The following is a 22,450-nucleotide window of genomic DNA, read 5'->3' as shown; positions in this document are numbered from 1 at the left end:
TCTGCAATAATAATTTTATAGTTTGCTGTGGAACTGCACCAAATCCATAAAATCTGCAAAAGTCCTCAAAATTCCACATATGTGCATTGTCATTGGCCCCAATAATTGTGCTCCGAGTTTTGCACTAAATTCTTCCACAAATTAGAAATGAAAACACCATGTGCTACAGAGAAATGAATGAAAAGCACCTTCCAGGAGACGGCTGAGCTAACACTCAGCACCTTCAGAAATTCTGCACTTAAGTCTTTTGTAAACAGCCCTGCCTTTCAGTTCCTCAGTCAACACATTAAATACACATTCTTTTCAGAAATTATTGTCTATATAGCTTATGAATCTAAAACCAGAACATTTCACCAGGAGGGTGGGGATCTTTTCCATGTTTGCTGTGAATGGCAAAACCATACAGCTCGATGGGACCACAGATGCACAAATCTAGGTGGACAGCAGGGATGGCAGCCGCCCTCAGTGTGTGGCTGTTAACTTGTCCCGGAAAGCAAACTCAGGGGTTAACAGCTGTTGATGTTTCCTCTGTTTCTCTCTCTTCTTTTGTTGCTGACATTTGAAACATGTATCTCACCACTGCTGACACCACCCCCCTCACCCCACCGATAAGAGTCCGTTCATTGCACAGACCGAGAGAGAGAGATCGTGTCACCGGTTTCTTCTCTATCCAGATGTGATTTTTGCAGAGTAGCAGAGCACAGGAAGCTGGCTTCCCCATAAAGGCTACTCTGCAGACTATTATCTTCTAGCACACGTGAGGGATAGCATACGGTATGAGAGTGCGCGTTCCAATGAGACAAATCAAAGACACCCGTGGTTCATAGGCTTCTCTAGGAGCAAAGTATTGCCCTCTAGGACACAAAGGAGTTGATTTAAGAAACCCTTCAGAAAACTGGTATTGCTTTTATTTTCACTAAAAAATAAATATCAAAGTAAATACAAAAATCAGTTCTCCTGACTGGTGTGTGAACCTGCATGAAGTCAAGCCTGCACTCTGTGGCCACCACAAATTCAAGACAAGCAGGGCAACAACAAATTTCACCCTCCCACTCCCAGGTTTCTGTCAAATCAAGCCCCAAAGGTTAGGGACAGAGAGCAAAATATCCTAGATTCCTTTAACTCATTTTTTTTTTTGAGACTGAGTCTCCCTCTGTCGCCCAGGCTGGAGTGCAGTGACATGATCTCGGCTCACTGCAAGCTCCACCTCCCGGGTTCAAGTGATTCTCCTGCCTCAGCCTCCCACAAAAAGCTAGGTTTACAGGCATACACGATCTCATCTGGTTGCTTTTTTTTTTTTTTTTTGTATTGGTTATTTATTTATTTATTTATTTATTTGTTTTTGAGACGGAGTCTCGCTCTGTCGCCCAGGCTGGAGTGGAGTGACTGGATCTCAGCTCACTGCAAGCTCCGCCTCCCGGGTTCACGCCATTCTCCTGCCTCAGCCTCCTGAGTAGCTGGGACTACAGGTGCCCGCCACCACGCCCGGCTAGTTTGTTGTATTTTTAGTAGAGACGGGGTTTCACCGTGTTAGCCAGGATGGTCTCCATCTCCTGCCTTGTGATCCGCCCGCCTTGGCCTCCCAAAGGGCTGAGATTACAGGCGGGAGCCACTGTGTCCAGCCCCTTTAACTCATTTTGAAATGATTCCTGCATAACATATTCACATAAATATTTTCATAACCTAAGAACTTTCCATTTATCTAGTTTCCTTAATTAACTTGCGAGAAAAATTCTTATCAGTGGATTTGTTTTAATGTTCAAGATATATAAACCAATGTGCAGCTAGATACAAAATAACAATTTATGCTTCTTAGAAACTGATCTCCGCTCAGAGTCCTGGAAAGCAAGTCTCAATGGAAAGCCAAGTGGGCCGCAGACAGCAGACACAGTTCCTCAGCCTGGTCAGTTGCTCCTGAGATGGTGGGTGAGTCAGAACGTGTGTCTCTATTTGTCAAGTGGTGGTTAAGCCAGGCATTATCTGAGGTGCCTCACAGAGTTAATATTCTTTGCTTTGAACTTGCCGCCAAATAGTTCATAGGACAGTGTTTATGCTCAGCCAATGAGTAGAAATGTAGCCCAAAGACCCACAACATGAGGCAGAGACCAGGGCAGGGGACCAGGGCGGGGGACCAGGGCGGGGGACCAGGGCGGGGACCAGGGCAGGGACCAAGGCAGGGGACCAGGGCAGGGAACCAGGGCGGGAACCAGGGCGGGAACCAGGGCAGGGACCAAGGCAGGGGACCAGGGCAGGGACCAGGGCAGGGAACCAGGGCGGGAACCAGGGCGGGGACCAGGGCAGGGACCAGGGCAGGGACAAGGGCAGGAACTAGGGAGGGGACAAGGGCAGGGGACCAGGGCAGGGGAGCAGGGCAGGGAACCAGGGCAGGGACTAGGGCAAGGAACCAGGGCAGGGACTAGGGCAGGGAACCTGCTCTCCCTTGCTGATGGTCTTCACCGTCCTCCCCTCCTTCCTCCCACGTGTCGGGATCAGTGAGGGACTGGAGGCACCTTTCAGAAAATGTATTCAGGATCTCCTTCTCCTCTCCTTCAGAAGACAAAAAGCTTGATGTTGCCTTGTATTGCTTCTGGTATTTGAACACTTATGTTGTGATGACGAGGCACCGTGCGCAGAAGCAGAACCCACTACATCCAATGTCACGCTGCTGCGCTGACCTCCAAGTCACTCACCTTGGACATAGGCTGTTAACTTGACAAGGTGATTTATTCGCCAGTGAACATATCTCCCATATCGCAGATCAGCGAGTGGAGCGTGCTGCAAAAGGTGCGGTGGCCTCAGACCCCCGAGATATCCTAGAGACGTGAAGGCTGGGCTCACCTGGCCTGTTGTGGCTGTGGTGAAGGTAAGGGAGGCAGGGAGGCTGCACCTGCCCCTGGCACAACCTGCTACACCACAAGCACCCAGAGCTGCTGCTGGCATTGTCTTGCTTTGCTCTGAATCTTAGTTCTTAAGCTTAGCCCCAGAGCACCAGGAAAGTTGCAGCCTGTGAGAAAAAGGCAAGATGTAAATTCTATTTCAGGAATTTGACCTTAAAGACAATTATGCTTATTTGTGTAGCCCAAGAGAGGAGCGCATTGAACACAAGTCAGGTCTCAGGGCTCATGTGGCCTCAGATAGTAATTCTTACCTCACTGCTGTTTCAGGCAGCCAGTTCTTACATTTTCATCCATTAGTAGGAAGAGTGTCTCATCTTTTATATAAAACGTTGGGTTGCAACACACAGTCAGCCAGGCCTTTCCCCAAGAGCTGTGAGATGGTGCTCTAGGGGCACTGAGCCTCGGTGACCTGCCTGAGAGCCTCGTGCCCTTCAGTCCTGAAAAATCACCAGCTCTGCAAATCCCAACCCAAACAGGAAACTCTGCCCCAAAGCAGCGCAGACGTAACTCCTGATACATACGCGCAACCTATCTCCACATTATTATCATTATTTAATTTTTTGTAATAAAGCCTTGTTTTGACTTACAGCTCCCAGAGGCATCCTTTCAAGTTAATATAATTCTAGCTTTATTGCAGTTCAGATGAACATACTTTTTTAAAGCTAAAATAATATAAGTTGCATCACGTACTAACCCCATTCTTAGGGCTGACATGAGTACTCAGGTTTCTGTTTTGTGCTACAACTTCATACATCCCTAGTCCATGCAAACACTTCAAACCACCATTTTCTAGAGATAAATGCACCACTCTATGGCGATGAGGTTCTGCATGATTTCTCTCTTATTCTTTATGCTTTTCTGTACTTTCCCAGTTTTCTAAAACATTAAGAAAATTTGTTGTTAAAATTGTAAAAACCTTTTGAAAGAACATGCATGTAAAAAGAAAATTATAAATGAGATATCTGTAATTACGTGGAACATTGCGACACGGAAGATGGTAGGCCCAGCTGGCCCTGTGTGTCTATGTTGTATGTTCGAATTACTCACAAGGTACCCAGCACGTGGTAAGTGCTCTGAGGCCTCTCAGGCAGCAGCCAAGTAAGAACGTTTAATTCACTAATTACGGTAGGAAAAGCTGAATTACAGAACAAGTGATTATCTGCCTGAGATGCTCATGTAACAACCTGGAACATTCCTGGGGAAAGCTGGGCCTGACTCCCACCATTCTGCTCTCTCCACACGCGGCTCCAAGACCTTCTGCAGACCGTTAGAGAGTGCGGAAGTGCGGAGTGTGAAGCCACACTGAAAATGCCTTAGCCTCCCCAACAGTTTTGCTTGTTTTTGCTTCTAAATAAACTGAAGACTGACTTCAACATAATCATGCAACCAATTGAAAGACTTTTAAAAAGTTGTTTACAAAAAGAGTTGTTACTTTTGTTCCTCAAGACACCAAACATGAGCCTAACTAACATTTTCATTGAATTGGTGATTGGCTTGACTTGTTTCCAAATTGACTTTACTTGTCCTTTGGAATCACATAGACACAACCTTAATCTAAAAGTCAGTAGCAGCTAAATATAAGAGTATTGACTAAGCTGCACAGAAAACCAAAAACTTGACATCCTGATGGAAAAGCTGCAATCAATTTTATAAGAAGAGCTAACATTTAAGGAGCACTTAGTATATACCAGGTGGTTTTCTTTCTTTTTTTTTTTTTTGAGACGGCGTCTCACCCTGTCGCCCAGGCTGGAATGAGTGGTGCGATCTTGGCTCACTGCAAGCTCCGCCTCCCGGGTTCACGCCCTTCTCCTGCCTCAGCCTCCCAAGTAGCTGGGACTACAGGTGCCCACTGCCACCACGCCCGGCTAATTTTTTGCATTTTTAGTAGAGATGGGGTTTCACCGTGTTAGCCAGGATGGTCTCGATCTCCTGACCTCGTGATCCACCCACCTCGGCCTCCCAAAGTGCTGGGATTACAGGCGTGAGCCACCGCGCCCGGCCACCAGGTTGTTTTCTAAGCACCATACCGGTATTAACTTAATTCCTGTAATGACCCTAAGAAGAAGGCTATATTATTATCCTAATTTTAAAAAGGAATAAACTGAAATACCGAGCCATTGAATAACAGTGAGTAAGTAAAGAAGCAAAGGATTGATCAGAGGTAATCTCAGCCTGGATCCTCTTACCCACTGAGCTAGGACTGCATTCTCACCCGCAGATGGTGGTGTGGGCAGGGCTACATAGTGGAGTGATCCAGACCCTGGGCCTGGTGTTACGCACACTCAGGTTTTCATGCTCAGTTTGCCACTTACTAGCTGAGTATACTTAGGCAAAGTACTTTATTAAGTAAATCTCTTTGCCTCAGTTTTCTTAGTCTAGTCCCTAACTTACATGATTGTCATGAGACTTAAATTAGAGAATGTTTGCAAGTTGGTTAGCTAGTGTCTTAACACAATAATGCTCCTGTAAATGGTACTTACTAGGATTATATCAACTTTCTAACATGAATTTTGTCCTCCACAAATAGTAGGATGCATTTAGAATGTTTGCAGTCAAAGGAGAAATTTACAAGGAAGAAGGCAGACTGCCTTATTTCCGAACTGAACAGGACTCAGAAGCCAAAGTTTAGCTGTGTTTAGAGAGTTTTGCATATCTCAAGCAAGTAGCACTTTCATCTAGTTATTCTTTTATTCAAGATCATGGGAAACACCCATTTTGGAGTGCTTTAAAACTCTTTTATGCCAAGAAAATGCAGATACACAAACAACACACTATGTGTAATCCTTGCCTCAAGAGATCTGTGAACAAAATGAAGCAACAAAGAGCTGGCACGGAGTGCTGTGCTGGCCCCGTTCATTTCCCCATTCATCTCCACACTGTTCTTGGAGCTGGGAGTGGAAAGGAGCAGGTAATTTCTTCCATGGGAACAGCCAAAGCATATTATTCTGGTGAAAGTACTTAAATACACAGAATAGAGACAGAACATGAAAAAGAGCAAAGTGCTTTAAGGAAAAAAGTTCTCTCCTAGGAGAAAAGAATCATCTAGTTTTGTTTTATACCCGTAGAACAGAGATTAATGCTGACATCTAGATGTCTAGCACGGATCCCAATATGTAACAGTTAAGAAAGTCAGTTAACATTTCCTAGATGACTGATGGAAAAACACCTAAAAACTTTCTACCCAACAACCAAAACCATCTTCCAGGAAAGACATCTATTTGCCTTGATTCATTCCGGAACATATGGACCATCCAACTGTAGCCACAAAGAGGGAGTCTGTTTACGGAAAACTATTGCTAATATTTTCAAACCATTTGCTACATTACTATATTTTAAAAGCTTAAAATTTCACAGAAAAAAATAATTTTGCCTTTTGGAATTACTACATTTTGGAATTACAAAATTTTGCCGAAAAATTCTTAAGGCAGCTGAGTCTGCAGGGTTGAAAGACCAGCGGAGATGATGGTTACAAAGTATGCCAGATGGCTTTTGTCCCATAACACACCATCCTAAACTTGGTGGTTGTGATGGTCAATTTTGTGCCAACTTGGCTAAGCCATGAACCCAGATATTAGGTCAAACACCCAGGGTAAATATTGCTGTGAAGGTATTTGTTAGATGAGATTAACATTGAAATCAGTAGATATTTTGTAAAGAGGGTTACCCTCCATAATGAATGGACTTCACCTAAATGGTTGAAGGCCTTAAGAGAAAGCAAGACCGAGATTCCTGAGGGAAAGGGAATCCCGCCTCCAGACGGTCTCTGGGCTCCAGATTCAGCATCATCTCTCTTTCTGGCTCTCCAGCCTGCCAGTCCCCACAATCGTGTGGGCCAGTTCATTATAGTACATCCCTCCCTGTCATGTATCGTATCTTACTTCTTTCTCGGGAGAACCCCGACAACCGTAATGGCTTATACAACAACCTTTATTTCACTTACAATTTCTCAGCTGGCAATTTGAGCTGTCTTCATTGGGGTAGGTCTGATCTTCTGGGCCAGACTTAGCTGATCTGGACTGGGCTCATCCGCGCATCTGTAACTGTCATTTGTTAATCAAACATTTAAACAATTTCCAAAAATGTGAAACAATTTCCCTTTTCCCACCAATTTTTGGGGGTTTTGGAATATATAACTATTTTTCATAAAATATGTTATTAATATTAAAATATGTTGGTCTTAATATTATTTTTAAATGAGTTCATAAGTATTTTTTTACACTTCCCATTTTGATGTTTAATAAAGTAAATGTAGATAGATATGACCCATGTGAACAAAAGCTCTTAAGCGTCCTTAATAATTTGAGCTGTGTAAAGGGGTCCTAAGAATGAAAAATTTGTGAATCACTGCTCAATACATGTCCCTGTCATCTGGAAGCAGCTAGTGTGGGGTCCGGCCTAAATCTCCACGGCGCGAGGAAAGCCACGGCCATCCGGACCTCCTTTGCAGTGATCAGTGCCATCCATTACCTAAAACGTATTGAGGGTTTGCTATGTGCCAGAAGGGCGAGGTTTGCTGTGTAGGCAGGAGCCAGGTCACAGGAAGATTTTCAAACTTCACTAGGGTTTCAGTTTCACTTAGAAAGAAAAAAAAAAAGTGACTAAAGTATTTTAACGAAGAGAATGATGTGGTTCGATTTATATTTTAGGAAGATTATTATGAGGCTGTGTCTTTGACGGAATGAAGCCAATAAGACTGTAGCCAAGAAGATCATTTGAAGCTTTTAGCTGAAACCCAGGTGAGAAGAGGGTAAGGCCTCCTAAATTAAGGCAGGAACAGAAGGAAAGGAAGAAGAGCTTCCAGGAGTGATGAATGAGACAGATCGATACCACTGGGTGACTAAATGGGCACAAAATGAACAGCATTTCCTTTCTCCGAAGGCTATTTCCCTCAAATTATTGGCATTATCTGAAAGATATAAACAGGTATTTTTCAAAGGAAGATATATTAATAATCAATAAACATATTAAAATGTGTTCAGAAATCACTAGAATAAAAAAATGCAAATGTAAGCATTTTTTACAAAAGTAATAAACTGTTTTTAACCAAATGGCAATTTTTTTTCTTTAGCAACATGTTTTCAAGGATAGGAAAAGTGACATGCAAGCATGTTTGACAGCAAACTGAATCAGTACAACCGTTCTGAAAGGCACTTTAGAAGAATGTTTCAGGACTCTTCTAGGAACTGATCTTAAGGGAACACTGTTCATGTCATTTACCACGTTCTTACATGCTATCTAACGGGCTTCTCCATGTTTACTGTAAGTCTCACCTACTAGAATATAAATACTGCAAGAATAAAGATGGAATCCCAAGCACATAGAAGACAGTACAACACATTGTAAGTGCTTCCTAACCCCTTCTTAAATAGATAAAAGATGTCCACCAGGATTTACTTAACAGAGTGGTCACTATAGCATTGCTTACAATGGCTAAACTGGATAAATCTAAACGTTCATCAACGGGAAACTGGTTAACAAAATAACAATGCCACCGCCATATGACGCAAAATCACATAACCATTAGAAAGCAAGTCATTAAGGATGTTTAAGGCTATGAGAAAACATTCCCAATGTGTTAATAGGGTAGATAATAATTTAAAAGTGCATATAGAGTAACATATTAACTGTATTCAGAATCACGAATAACACCAAAATGTTAACCATGATTACCCTCTGCCTACTGTGTTTATAGTCATTTTTATTTTCCTTTCTATGCTTTCCGTATTTTCTACAACCAGGAAAATAAAATTTTGAACCATCCCCATATGCCACAAACCTCTCTGAGTATATTTTATTACACAGAATAGTGTAATAATAATGTTTACATAATAACATACAGTTATCTTTAAAATATTGCATTGTATTCAATATCCTCCATTTATAAAGAAGGAAAATCTGTGTGGTGGAAACATGGGTTTGATTAGTCTCTATTTTTCTGTGTTCTTGTTTCTAAATTCAGGAAGTGGGCAGTGAACTTTTTAATGCTTTCCATCCTAGCAAGTTAAAATTTTAAAATGTTGAAGTTCTCTAAAGGTAACCTTCAATTACTCGTAAAAGTCATGTTTATGAAATACCTCGGTCTCCAATATTGCTGGTTAAATGAAACATTATTGCACATATTACAGAGGAAAAGGTATTTATTTGACCTTTGGCAGTTTCAACACTGCAATTTAATATTGTATTTCACATACCATTCCAGCTGATCATATATTTTTTAAAAGTCGCAGAATTTTGAAAAATCTATCCTGTATTAGTATCCATTTGTTGCATCAATTAGCATCAATGCATTATATGCAATACCTAAAAGTTTTATAAATATTTTAATAGTCTTACAACAGGGTTCCAAAATACAGTATGAGAGAAAGAGGCTGGGGAGTGTTCATGGCTGGCTCAGGCTTGCATAAGGGAGCAGGACCACACCGACACAGCCAACGAAAGAAACCGCAGTGCCAAAACCACAGGGCAGGCTCAGAACGGTTTGACTGCATGCTGAACTGTGTGCTTCCTCATCAACACACTCTGCTGACTAGCTTTTTGTTAACTTCGTGAGAAGTGATGACATTTAATCCTACCACTTAGAGGAAGAGAAACCATTTCTACCCATTGATCTTTAAGTCGTCATGAAGGAAAGTGAACTTCAGGGCTTCCTTCTTGCCTTCATCATGGCTCTCATCACACAGATGCACCTGTGTGAGATGTCTTGAGCCACAGAGCCCAAGACATGCTCAGAATTCATGCTCAGCATTCAGCCAGAAGCTATTATAAATGGCAGTAAACCCCAGTCGTTTGATACAGTTGTTAAATTCAGATTTTGACCATCTGGTTCTTTTATTTTACCAGTCTGTGTGTGCTTAACATATTATTCTACTATTAAATTGAAGGAATACCAGGCTCACAATAAATAATCCAAATAAATGTTGCCATAATGTGTATATTTGGCTCTGTCTGCTGAGCATAGTACTTTGGCCCCGCTGACGCATCATCCAGGCATGTTTTTTTAATGTATTTTCTTCCCGTTTTCCCAGGCATCATGTTGTTCGCTAGCTCAAGGTGCATACCTTATTTTTTTGGTAAGCTAATTACAGAGAACCAGTCTTAACTCCTATTTCTGTATGTATGATGACCTACACAGGCAGATTGAAAATAAGGGAAGATATGGAATACCATGTTTTTAAAGCTTTCAAAAATGCATTGATGATCTGGCAAGAAAGTAAGAAATATTAAGAATTATGAATCTAAGTCAAGCCAGAAACCTGAAAGGTAAGCAGAGCACTAAAACCTACTTGTCATCATTGGGCATGTGCGAACCTAAGGAATTTCAGCAACAACTTTTGTGGTCTGATGGGTGGGTGGGGAGAAACAAAGACAAAAGCTCTGGCCAACCCATTATCCCACCAAGCTCTTCAAAAAGTGGGAAGCCTGAGGTTGAAGCAAAGATTAATCATCGCTTTCTTTCTTTTTAAAAAAAAGTTTAGAGTCAGGGTCACCCTGTTGCCCAGGCTGGAGTGCAGTGGTGCGATCACATCTCATTGCAGCCTCAAACTCCTGGGATCAAGCGATCCTCCTGCCTCAGCCTCCTGAGTAGCTGGGACTACAGGCGCCCACCACGCCTGCCTATTTTTGTGTTTAGACGAGGGTCCTCAAACTCCTGGCCTCAAGCAATTCTTCGATCTTAGCCCCCTGAATAGCTGGCATTACAGGCATGAGCCACCAGGCCCAGCCCTCGGGGTGGGGGGAGTACCTACATTTGCTATTTAGGACATTACAGAGGCCAAATGAAAGGAGACATCTCAGCTTTGCCCCCAGGAAGCTAGGGCAGAGGCTTGGCCAATCAGAGCTCTAGCCAGCTCTAGAATCTTGGCCAGTCAGAGCTCTGGCCAGCTCTAGGATCTTGAGAGAGCGATGCCAAGCTCTGAGGAAAGCAGCGACTGCGTCAAGTCCATGCAGCAGTGGAGATAAAGCACAGCAGGATCAGGGCAGTGATTGTCTACTAGCAGCAGTGCTAACCATGCGTTCTCAGCTGCCTAATTTCACTTAGTCTCCACACGTTTTTGAGTATGGATCTCCAGATGCGTGATTCTTCCAAATATACTTCTAATAAATATTGCTTCTTCTGAATTTCCTACTTAAATTAATCAGACTTTATTTCTTTTGTTTGCAACTGAGTGCCTCGCTGATATAATCTTCCCCCAAACTCAGAAATCTTCCATAATCAAGCCAAAGAATTCCATCGGGGAGATGTCACCCAGGGAAGCTTAAATCTAAATAAAAGATAATAATCTGGAAGAAAGCTTTCTCAGATACAGTTGTTATGCACCGGGGACCTATCCAGGGTCCTGACCTTCCTTATAACTCATGGTCTCGAAAGCCTTGTGCTCCTCCACCTCCTGTCACGTATCTTTTTAAACCCTCACCCACACGACTGTGACTCATGACCACTGCAATTACCCGTCTTAAACCTTCGTGGTCCACTCATACCCTGAGTAATTCACACCAGGAAGAATTATCATGCTAATTTTTCAAATCATAAAACCAAAATCAGTTTAGTGGATTGACAGTTCACAATGAAGAATGCATCCTAGGAGCTCACAATTAACTTTGTGAAACTGGTAATTTGCTGCACTTTTTTGTCATAGTAGTATCTTCATTCTTTTTAAAAATAAATACGTATTACGCACCTACAGTGACCCCAGCACGTTGCTAGGTGCTCTAATTGGCCGGAAGAAGTGGTCCTTGCATCAGGCGGTCCTATAGTAGAACAAAGATCTTAATTTGAGATCTAATTTATCCAGTTAATATGTGTGAATTCAGATAACCCTCTTAATGCTTTAAGGCTCAGCTTCCTCATCTATAAATTGGGGTTCTACTCATCTTCCCTGTCTGTCTAAGGGTTGCTGTAAAGATCAAATAATGATCGTTGTCAGTAAAATCATAAAATGTTCTTCCAGGCACTTGGAAGGAAGAAACTTAAGATTACTCTTGAATAACTAGATTGTGAAATCAAGACATAAAGAATCAGAACCAAGCTAGGTAATGTCTCCTTCAGAAAACAGAATGAATTACACACAGATCAGCAAAAATGAACAATAATCTCATTAATCACATTAAAAGACCTAATAATTGGATGCGCCAAAAGTAAAATGGATTGTCAAAAAGTAAAAATAAAAAAGTCAGAAATGCAAACATTGGGAAGAATTCTAGAGAACTTCAGCTGAATGGCTTCAAAAGAATGGTTATCTTAGTATAAAGCCATCTGCATTAGAGATGAAAACTTAGTGGTTTTTAGCCTTATCTTTGCAAAGCAATCACCTAGAAATTTTTAGACTTTTAAAGCAGTTCTGTCTACAGGGTGATGGCCAATGTGAGCATTGTGGTTCACATTGGAAAATCTGTAATTTAAAATTAGTTTTGTAAGCTCAGCTTCTTTGAGCCCAAAACTGAGAATGATTTTTTAACAAAATCAGGTTTCTGAGCCTACGAGATTAAGAGGAAGACTGACGAAAGGAAGCCAACACTCTAACATTTCAGGGTCAACTAATTCCTTATGTGGCAACTCTTTTCTTTTGCATACTGCACCTAAACTTGACTTTTTTTTTTTTTTTTTTTTTTTTTTTTTTTTTTTTTGAGATAGGGTCTCACTCTGTTATCCAGGCTGGAGAGCAGTGGGGTGGGGCAATCACAGTTCACTGCAGCCTTGATCTCCCAGGCTCAAGTGATCAGCCCATCTCAGCCTCCTGAGTAGCTTGGACAGTAGCTGAGCTTGACTTTATTTAGAGTAGATAATATTTAGATAAAAGGAGAACATGATAAGGGCAAAGTGATGTCATTGGTAAGCAAATGGAGACAAGAATCAGCTCAATGTGTACAAGCTTCAAAGAACAGACAAGGTTTGGCTTTTGTAAAGGAGTCAAAATGCTGGAACTAGAAAGTCAGGGTGAGATCAAGTTCTGGAGGACCCTAAACAGCAAGAGAAGGTGCCTGAAGTTAATTCAGTGGGTAACAAAAGTAACTGAAAGTTTTAAGCAAAGAATGTCATAATGTAATGCATCTGGAGAGATTACTAATCTGGCATTGATGTGCAGGAGATGAGAATAACTCAAGGGCAAAAGGCCAGTGAAGATATTACTGGAAAAAATCCAGCTGCAAACTTACTTAGGATTTGACTGCGTGTGTTTGTTATTTCTGACCAGTGTCCCATTTTTCCTACGGGAAGAATGCATTTCTTTATGTCGACACTGCTTCTTCTCACTCTCCAACTGCATCTCCAACCCCATAACTGGCTTCTGCTCATTGGTCAAAGATTAGACTTATGATCTCCACCAATGCCACCAAAGTCCTCCAGTGAGATTTTTCCATTGATTCCTATCTAAAAGTGAAGCCAGTCACCTTCTAGTCGTACTTGAATGGTGCAGCTTAATTGTATGGAAAACTTTTTCCAATACTATTGCAAAATGCAAGTCGCCCACTTCAGGAGCTGTTGTTGCTCCTCTAGCTGCTTTGTTCTGCACATCATCCTACAATTTCCTTCTCTGCTCCTCATCCCAATCCAAGGACTCCCAATTATTTCCAATTCTTACCCAGCAGGTCACAACTTGCAACTGTTTATCCACGCTCATTTGATACATTTTAGTTCAAAACATTCTTTTCAATTTATTTTTTTTTTCAGATGGAGTCTTGCCCTATCACCCAGGCTAGAGTTCAATGGCACCATCTCGGCTCACTGCAACCTCCGCCTCCTGGGTCCAAGTGATTCTCCTGCCTCAGCCTCCTGAGTAGCTGGGACTACAGCCTCCCACCACCATGCCCAGCTAATTTTTGTATTTTTGGTAGAGACAGGGTTTCACCGTGTTGGCCAGGTTGGTCTCAAACTCCTGAGCTTGTGATCTACCTGCCTCAGCCTCCCAAAGTGCTGGAATTACAAGCATGAGCCACCATGCCTGGCCTGTTTTTCAATTTTAATTAAGTCTGATACAAATTAATATTTTATTCTAAAATTTCATCAGTGGCAAAATAGTCTAATTACTATACCAAAGGAAAGTGATGAATTAGAATAAGCTTGTTATTAATGCCTTCAAATTCCTTCCTTTTAATTTTCATATTTCTTACTTATTCCCTGCCGCACCTGCAGTCACAGCCATCTGCCTTAATATTTACTTTATGTAATAATAGAAAGCTGTTTCAGCTACTGGGGAGGCAGAGGCCAGGAGATTGCTCGAGCCCAGGAGTTTGAGACTGCAGTGAGCTACAAACACACCACTGCATTCCGACCTGGGCGACAGAGCAAGACTCTGTCTCTAAAAAGAATAATAAATAAATAAATGATTAAATAAATAAATAAATAAATAAATGTGAGAAAGTTGTTTTAGAAAACTTTTCTCTCCAACTACATTTGGAGAAGTACGTGCATAGAGGTATTCCCAGGACTTCAGTATTCTCAATGCCAGCATTCTTCCCAGGCAATTCCTGAGTGCGTGACAAGTTATAATGAGGAAGGAATCTATTCACCACCTAGATTAGTGGCCCCCAAATACTTGGATCTCAGGACCCCACTAGGCTCAGAAAGTATCCTGGACTTCAGAAAGTTTTGTTGATTTGATTTATATTTATACTTATTAATATTTATCATAAACTACAAACTAACAATTTAAAAATACTTAGTGATTTATTTTAAAATAGTAATAATAAACCTATTGTTAATAGGTTTATTAACTATTAATAATAAACCTAATAATAAAAAATTAAATAATATTTTTATTTAAAATCTTTTTTTTTTTTCAGACGGAGTTTTGCTCTTATTGCCCAGGCTGGAGTGCAATGACCCAATCTCTGCTCACGGCAACCTCCGCCTCCCGGGTTCAGGCGATTCTCCTGCCTCAGCCTCCCGAGTAGCTGGGACTACAGGCACGTGCCACCACGCCTGGCTAATTTTTGTATTTTTAGTAGTAGCCAGTCTCCAAATGTGATCTGCAGAATTAGATCACATTTGGAGACTAGTTAACCTACAATATGTGTAGACAACACAATCCCAAATTCTAAAGTAGATACAACTTTCTCATTTATTTCTATTCATTTCTTTTGCTCTTAAAACGCCTAGTGCCTGGGTCTTCGTTCTCCCTTCCAGTTGCACAGAACCCTTTCCCCACCGTGACACCAGTGCGGGGCTGACCTGTCCATAGTGCCACTTGTTCTCAGTGTGCTAATTTCTGTAAGTCAAAATAGATCCATTTTCTGATGGTCCCCTGAGGATCCAAATAAGTAACATGCTAGTTTAATGAACTTTGCTGTTAATTGGTGATAAGCATTTAATGGCTTGTCCATTCTTCATACAGTATTTAAGCAAATCTTCAGAGTCTTCACCCAGATAAATTACTTATATGTAAACATACCCAGTGAGAGGACTTTCATGTTACTTTCCTCAGATGACATCACCTCTTCTCTCTTCGCCGAGTCCTGACCCTATGCATGGGTGTGCAATGAATATCGTCATGTATAATACACATAAGACATTTGAATAAATGCTTAGATTATTTTGGATTCCTTAGTAAATGCCACTTTTGATCATGAAAAGTAGACAGAACCTAGCCAAAAAAAAAAAAAAAAGATACTGGCAGAAAAACCAAACAGCAACAATGCTAAAAACTCAGATGTACTGACATCTGAGTAACAATGATAGCCTCAGTTCCTTAAAACCTCAATACAGGCTTAACTTTTTTTTTTTTCTTGAGACATAGTTTTGCTTTGTTGTCCATGCTGGGGTGCAGTGGTGCGATCTTGGCTCACTGCAACCTCCACCTCTGGAGTTCAAGCAATTGTCGTGCCTCAGCCTCCTGAGCAGCTGGGATTACAGGCACTCACCACCACGCCCAGCTGATTTTTTGTATTTTAGTAGAGACGGGGTTTCACCATCTTGCCCAGGCTGGTCTCGAACTCCTGAGCTCAGGCAATCCGCCTGTCTTGACCTCCCAGAGTGTTAGGATTACAGGCATAAGCCACCATGCCCGGCCAACTGTTTTTAACAATCGAAAATTGATAGCATTTTTTGGCTGGGCACAGTGGCTCACACCTGCAATCACAGCACTTTGGGAGGCTGAGGCGGGCAGATCCCTTGAGCTCAGGAGTTCAAGACCAGCCTGGACAACACAGCAAGCCCCCATCTCAAAAAATAAAATTAAAGCATTTAAAAAATTATTTACCATATAAGAGCTCTTAAAATTATAAGCAGATTCTGGGTATTGGTTGTGAGAACATACAATTTTAGCATCTTGACCATCCAAAAAGAGCAGAAAATGGATCTGGGCTGACTTCACTGAGTCGCTTGGAACTCATAGAAAGATGACATGGAGCTACTGAGTTACGGTGTTAATGAGCATCACTTTCCACAGTGCCTCTAGACAATAAGGCCGGATTCTCGGGGTGCAGGATGGGGAACTGATGCCTCCAGTTGTCCTGCGTTTCCCGAGGATACAATGCTTAAGAACTGCCACAAACTGCACCTCACAGACTGGAGTAGCTAAGAAAACCTCAGAAGATGTTATATCACTTTTTTTTTTTTTGAAAAAACACAAACCAATCTATCTAGAAAAATATTTCTATTATATGGGAACCAAAATATTTTTTTTTCTAAAGCACCAAATGTACAGCATCCGCTCAAGGGGAACAAAAGGTCTCCCAAACTCTCCAGCCCCACACTGGGGCTTGGCTGTCCTGTAACTTGATCCATTTATAACTTCAGGCTCTTTCCACAAGTTGTCCTCTAATTCTATAAAATCCAGTCGTACAGCCAGAGGAAAACTCAGAACAGGCACACACATTTTTGTACTTTGGTTACTGAAAGAGATTTTGTCTTGTTAATCTTGAAGGATTGGCAGAGCAATTTTATCGCATTTTCTGAAAAAAATCCATACAGATGTAAGGTCGCATTCTGTATTTAATTGAAGTAACCTTTTGTACAATCCAGTTTTAATGAAGTGCAGTGAAGTCAAACTCCGTGGGGGCCATTAATCTGAAACACTCCATTTAAGAACTACAAGGGGAGTTTTTAATAAACAGTGTGAACTAATGCCCATGTGGAAAGGTAATTGAGAGGGAGCTGGTGTCTGGGCCAGACTGTTATTAAACCCTTATCACAGGTAAAGCTGAAACCCCAATGGCAAGCCGTCCTGTGATTTATCGTGCCCTTCTCATCCTAACTTTAAAGGAAAGGCTACATTTAATAATGAAAAAATCCTGTGACTAAGCTATAAAATAACTGAGCAATTACTTAGAATAATTTATACAGTGCAATACATTGACCTTGCTTTAAGCATAAAATCTACAAAATAACTTCGGTCATAGAACTGTGAACTACTAAAAGTACTAAAGGTTTTAACAATTTTTATTGGGTGGTGCCTGGGGGGACCATAAATACGTGTTACACTCTAATCACAGGGCTTAAGAAAATTCATAATTTTTTATCTTAAAATGGCTTTTTGAGAAAAGTTTTCTCAATTTGGCCAATTGCAAATCACAAAGCCTAATGCCATCACCTTAAAAGGATTACATGTAATGTCTACAATATTATTTCACCATGTGTGAGTTCTGCCTCACTCTCTCTTTTGACTCCCAGCCATGGTTGACGAAGGAAAAACGGCAGTAACTTTTCTGTGTTACCTATTTAAGTATTTACTCTTTTGAAAAAAGAAGGCAGTGGGCTTTGTTGCAATGGAAAGGACTGATACTATCTCCCAGCCCACTGAGCAAGGATGCATCTATTTCTGGATAAGTAAATAACATTCCTCCCCTCAGCAATGCACAGTCAATGTTTCCACTCTCCACGGTGGCTTTCAACAACGAAGTTCAGCCTTTACTCCAAACTGGCATCGAAGCAGGACATAACCAAGCACAACACATGACTCTCACTGCCTTCAAGTTTTCGGTCACTGCAGCTGAGGAAACACATTTTCTCTGAATGCTTTGAATTATGAAATTATTCCCACAAATTGTCTTCCAATTGACTTCAATTCCATCAAATCTAGTAGATTTCTGCAAGATTGGAATATCAGCACGTTGACACCCTGTGGAAACAAATTTTTCAAGGCAGCAACTTTTGACACAAAACTCTTTACTCCTAAGGTTTATCTTGCTTCACCCGATAAAGTGAGCCAGTTTCGCTCCCAAAGGAAAACAAAGCCGCAAGATGTTGTCCCTGGGTCAGCTAAACAAAGATACCTGAGGGAAACCTCACAGACAAAAATACTGACTGAATATTCTGCCTTTATTACTCTTAGAGCTACAGGCATCAGAAAGTTACTGCATAGAAGCAAAAAGGTTTCATGGTATAATGCAGTAAGCCATGATTAAATCTCTCAAATATATCATCTGAAGAGTCACTGAAAGACTGGGGCATAGGATGGGATGTAGAAGATGACTTGGGAGTTCCAGTCCCAGTGATGCCCTTCAGAAAATGAGCCCCAGGGACCTCAGGGAGGTGTGGCTTCCATTCAGGTTATCTGAGATAGGGACTGGCTGGAGTTGCGTGTGGTCACAGAAATGGAGGATGGTTTACTGCAAAAAGGAAAAGAGAGTGTCATTGCTCAGAACGTGGCCCTGTTATCGGGTCTCCAGACGGCAGAATGAGCTTCAGAGGAACAACACAGCCACGAATAAAAGCCGGATTTTTCACCAGCCCACAGACCAGCAAATCTCCAGCTGAAGCCCAATTCATCCAGGAAAAGCAGCCTTTCTGAGGGTGGATGTAGCTGTCTTCTTCTAGGAATGGGGAATTGCCTTAGGAAAGAGACTAACATTTCCACATTTAACTTCACACACCCTCACAAAACTCTGCTAACACATCATAAAAGTAGTTTCTTTAGGTCCTATACCTGTAAGGATAGGGAGAAAGATAAAAGAAATCATAGCTAGAAAGCAGAAAGGCAGCTGGTAACTGACTTGGTGGATCAAAGAAAGATGACTCCTCACTCAACCAGTAGTAAGGAAAGTCAATGGCCAATTGGATTAGAGCCATGAGATTCCCAGAGGTTCAGCAGGGAACCCCGAGGCTCTGGAAGTAGGGTGAAGGTGAAGGACTGTTTGGTAGCCACTTTAAAAACAGACAGACTTCCAGATCCACACTCTAGCAAGAAAATGGAAGGCTAGTCTTTTGAGAAGATAAATGTTAATTTTCATTTACATTTCATCAGAGATGGTTATGTTGAAAAGGGAAGATGAAGTGAAACTTTGGATCCTGGAGGCTAAGGCCCCTCCTTCAACCCCAGTAATCTTCTTCCCCTTAGTTCCCAGATCATTGCTAGACCTTCACCCTCTGCAGAAGATTGTAAGGTTTTCTCTGAGGACTCTGTTCCACCCAAGAGAAGAGACAAAAGTCACTAGCATCAAGGATTCCCCAGTACAACCAGTATAACCAGTATAACCATCAAGAATTCCCTAGTACAATGGCTCAACCAGATCATCCTACATCAGAGCCAAAACAGCAACCCACAAATGTGCTCAGGGCGTCCAATCAGCTTCTTCATCTTCTACTGTTAAATATGACCAGAGATACAAGGAAATCTAACCATCTGAAAAAAAAAAAAAAATCACTGACCTGAAGGAAAGAAAAAATAAACACAAAAGCATGCTAAACACATTTTGGAGGATACTATAGAAAAACTATTCAAAGAGAGTACAATGTTCCCCTCAAAAAATTATTACTATGCTCAAAAAGTAAGAGAAAATGTGCAATCATGAAACAAGAACAAGATGTTATTAAAAGTGAACATTCAGAGGACTAAAGCAAGCTCTTGGAAATTTAAAATATGATAGCAAAATGTTGCCTAGTCCCAAGAAACTACAGAAAGTTAGAAAATAAAACTGAATAAACTTCACAGGACGTAGGGCAAACTGTCTAAATTATATAAAATAAAGAAGAAAAGGCCATCAGTGCAGGATGATCATTGTCTGGTAGGAGTTCCAAAAACAGCAAAATGAGAAAATTCCTGCAAGATCAATGTGGGTTGATTGCTACCTTCAAATATATTTTTGTCTGCAGATACCAGTAGCTGCTTCCTTCCCATGACCCCAAACCTTGGTATGGAAAAAGACTTTTGCTTGTACTAGCCCCAAGGTTCTTCAGCCTCCCACATCTTTGTAAACCATCCCTTTATTAAATGCTTCTTGAAGTTCCTGACTAGAACTTGCTCTCTGAATCCAGATGGATAGAGTCCCATGCATTCTGTACCAGCAAGCTCCTGGAGGAGGTGTGTCCCCAAAACAGGGAGGTATTCAAAATCAGAGGAAGGCTCAAGCAAGGAAACGGAGGAGAAACACAGTGAAAAGGGAATCCCCACAACGATGGTAGAGGAAGAGCCCGGGAACATACCGCTGAGCGTAGGGCACGAAAGCAAGGACCCTGCACCGAATCAGGCCCAAAGGTTCTGGAAAAGGTTTCCTCAAGAAGATAGAAGTCTCAGAACACCTAATGTCTGGGAACTTTGAGAAAGGAGATTTGGACAACTAGCAGGGAGTTTGCAGTTAAATTAGTAATCAAAACATACAGACATAAACAAATGAAAAAACAGCTATTAATCCAGAAAAGACAAAAAGTCATACAGGAAAAGAAAAACAACCGTAATTTGCCACAGGCTCAGCACTGAGTGGCAGTTACAGAAGTCAGGATAAATGAAAATGATGAATACTGATCTAGCCGAAAGTGTAACCAATGGGGAGGACGCTTGTGGTGGAAGAAGGAGAAAAGAAAGGAAAGCCCCAGCTTCCATAAATCATGCCTGAAATTAAAAATTTGAATAGTAGCAATAAAAGCATGCTATTTTAAAATATAGAGGCAAAAACCAAAAAAAAAAAAAAAAAAGACAGTAAAGTTTAAAGCTATTATATTTTCTCTGGAAAAGAGGTAATAGGAGGAGGGGATGGCGGATGATTATTTTGCACAATAGACCCTATGGAATTATTTAATTCTTCACACTATACAATGCAACTTAAAAAAAAGAAGAAGAATTAAAACTAAATGGAGGTAACAAGAAAAAGAGTAAGGAAGAGTAGGAAGGGAGAGAAGAAGGAAGATAGGGAGGGAGACTTACTTGAGAAATTATTAAACTGGCTCAAAGAAAAATGGTCAGGCACAAAGAGCAGAAATGTGGAGCCACCTCAGCCTAGCTTCCAGAGCCCGCCTCACTGCTCCCTAGCCCTCTCTCCTGCTGGCCACATGCACCAAAACCTGCTGTTCAACTGAATGTGCTCATTGCCTCGTGCAGGGGCCTTTGAAAACAGTATGCTGACAATAGATAGGGCTCAAGGACAGTATCTCCAATTGAACTTTTAATGAACTCCCATAGGCGCCAAGAAGGCGGGCAGATAAGGAAGAGCAGAGAAACAAGGAACTGAGTATTAGGTTACATGTGGGAAAAGAAAGTTTGTTTTGCATTGCATTCTTTCTGCTGACGTGGGGTTTATGGAGTATAAATAAAGTGAGGCGGAGGCTCTGAGTGCGGCTGCCATGTTCTCTGTGTGTCTTTGTCTTTTGTGTGTTCTTTCATTCTCCACCACCCCCGGCACAGACCCTAACAAGTGGCGCAGCGAGCAGGGTCAGCACGGGTGAGTAGGGGAGAACAAGAAGGGGAACCCCCTAGGGGCGGGTAAGGCCCGGATATTGTTAAGGGGAACCTTCTTAAGCTTTCATTATGGGGAATTCCATCTCTCTGGCCTCAGAATATTTATGGCTGTTTCAAGGACTGTTGCTGTCTATAGGAGTGGAAGTAAAAGAAAAAGACTTTGAAGCAATTGTTTGCCCATGTTGAACAACATTGTTACTGGTTTCAGTATCAGACTAAAGTGCAGCTGAATCGGAGAGAATGGTTACAGGTAGTAAAAGCTCTGCTTAGAGCTCTCCAGTTAGGGGATATTATGCCTCTAAGATTGTGGACCTTGTGTAACTCTATCACTCAGACATTAGAGTTACTTGAGACTGATTCAGAGTGTGGTAATGTAGCCACAGGAGGAAAGGTATCTGAGGATTTGGAAAAAAAATAAATCTGAAATGGAGCCCATTTGTGCCAGGATAACAGAGGATGGGGGGGGGTAGCAAAAGGGGGAGAAGAGAAAAAGCCAGCTCTTCCTTCTTCTAAGGGAAATTCTGACATGCTGAGTATTATGGAAATGCTTCAACAAATATTACAGATATATTCTTCTAATTCACTTTTGCGAGCTTTCCCTGTTTCTTTTCCTTCTGCCCTGTTAAAAGAGGATTTTCCAGAGCCTCCAACCCCCCAGCTTCCTTATCTTTACCTTTGTTTGGCAAAGTTGAAGCCCTGTTCACATCAGACATACTTTAAATTTATACTAAACACCTGTTTAATATGTCAAAACCAGTGTATATGTATATCTTATTGTTTGTTAAAATGAGTATTTCAATAATCAATAAATAAGCACATTAATATTAACTATTAATATTAATATAGTATTAATAACCCCAGCTAGGAAATTGTTATGTTATAGGGGTGCATAGGTTCCACCAATTTACACTCCAAACAGAAGTTGAGTATTCAAGTTGCTTAACACAT

General features: G+C 41.4%; 1 long non-coding RNA gene across 3 annotated transcripts in view; it reads right to left on the bottom strand.

The window, feature by feature from the left end:
* Positions 1-1,422: 1,422 nt before the first annotated feature.
* The window catches only part of LOC139362256 (uncharacterized), a 31,373-nt gene continuing 10,345 nt past the window's right edge, over positions 1,423-22,450 (bottom strand). The window contains exons 4-7 of one of the 3 annotated variants that reach the window (XR_011620695.1): positions 15,284-15,353; positions 11,576-11,645; positions 6,838-6,931; positions 1,423-3,004 (exon numbers count right to left, since the gene is read on the bottom strand). This is a non-coding gene — a long non-coding RNA (uncharacterized lncRNA). Of the gene's footprint in view, positions 3,005-6,837; positions 6,938-11,575; positions 11,646-15,283; positions 15,354-22,450 lie in introns of all 3 variants that reach the window. The other 2 variants (XR_011620694.1, XR_011620696.1) reach the window with 2 other exon arrangements.

This window comes from Macaca nemestrina, chromosome 3 (genome assembly GCF_043159975.1).
Source record: "Macaca nemestrina isolate mMacNem1 chromosome 3, mMacNem.hap1, whole genome shotgun sequence".
In the NCBI taxonomy this organism is placed as follows: domain Eukaryota; kingdom Metazoa; phylum Chordata; class Mammalia; order Primates; family Cercopithecidae; genus Macaca; species Macaca nemestrina.
This window is presented reverse-complemented; position numbering and strand designations above follow the sequence as displayed.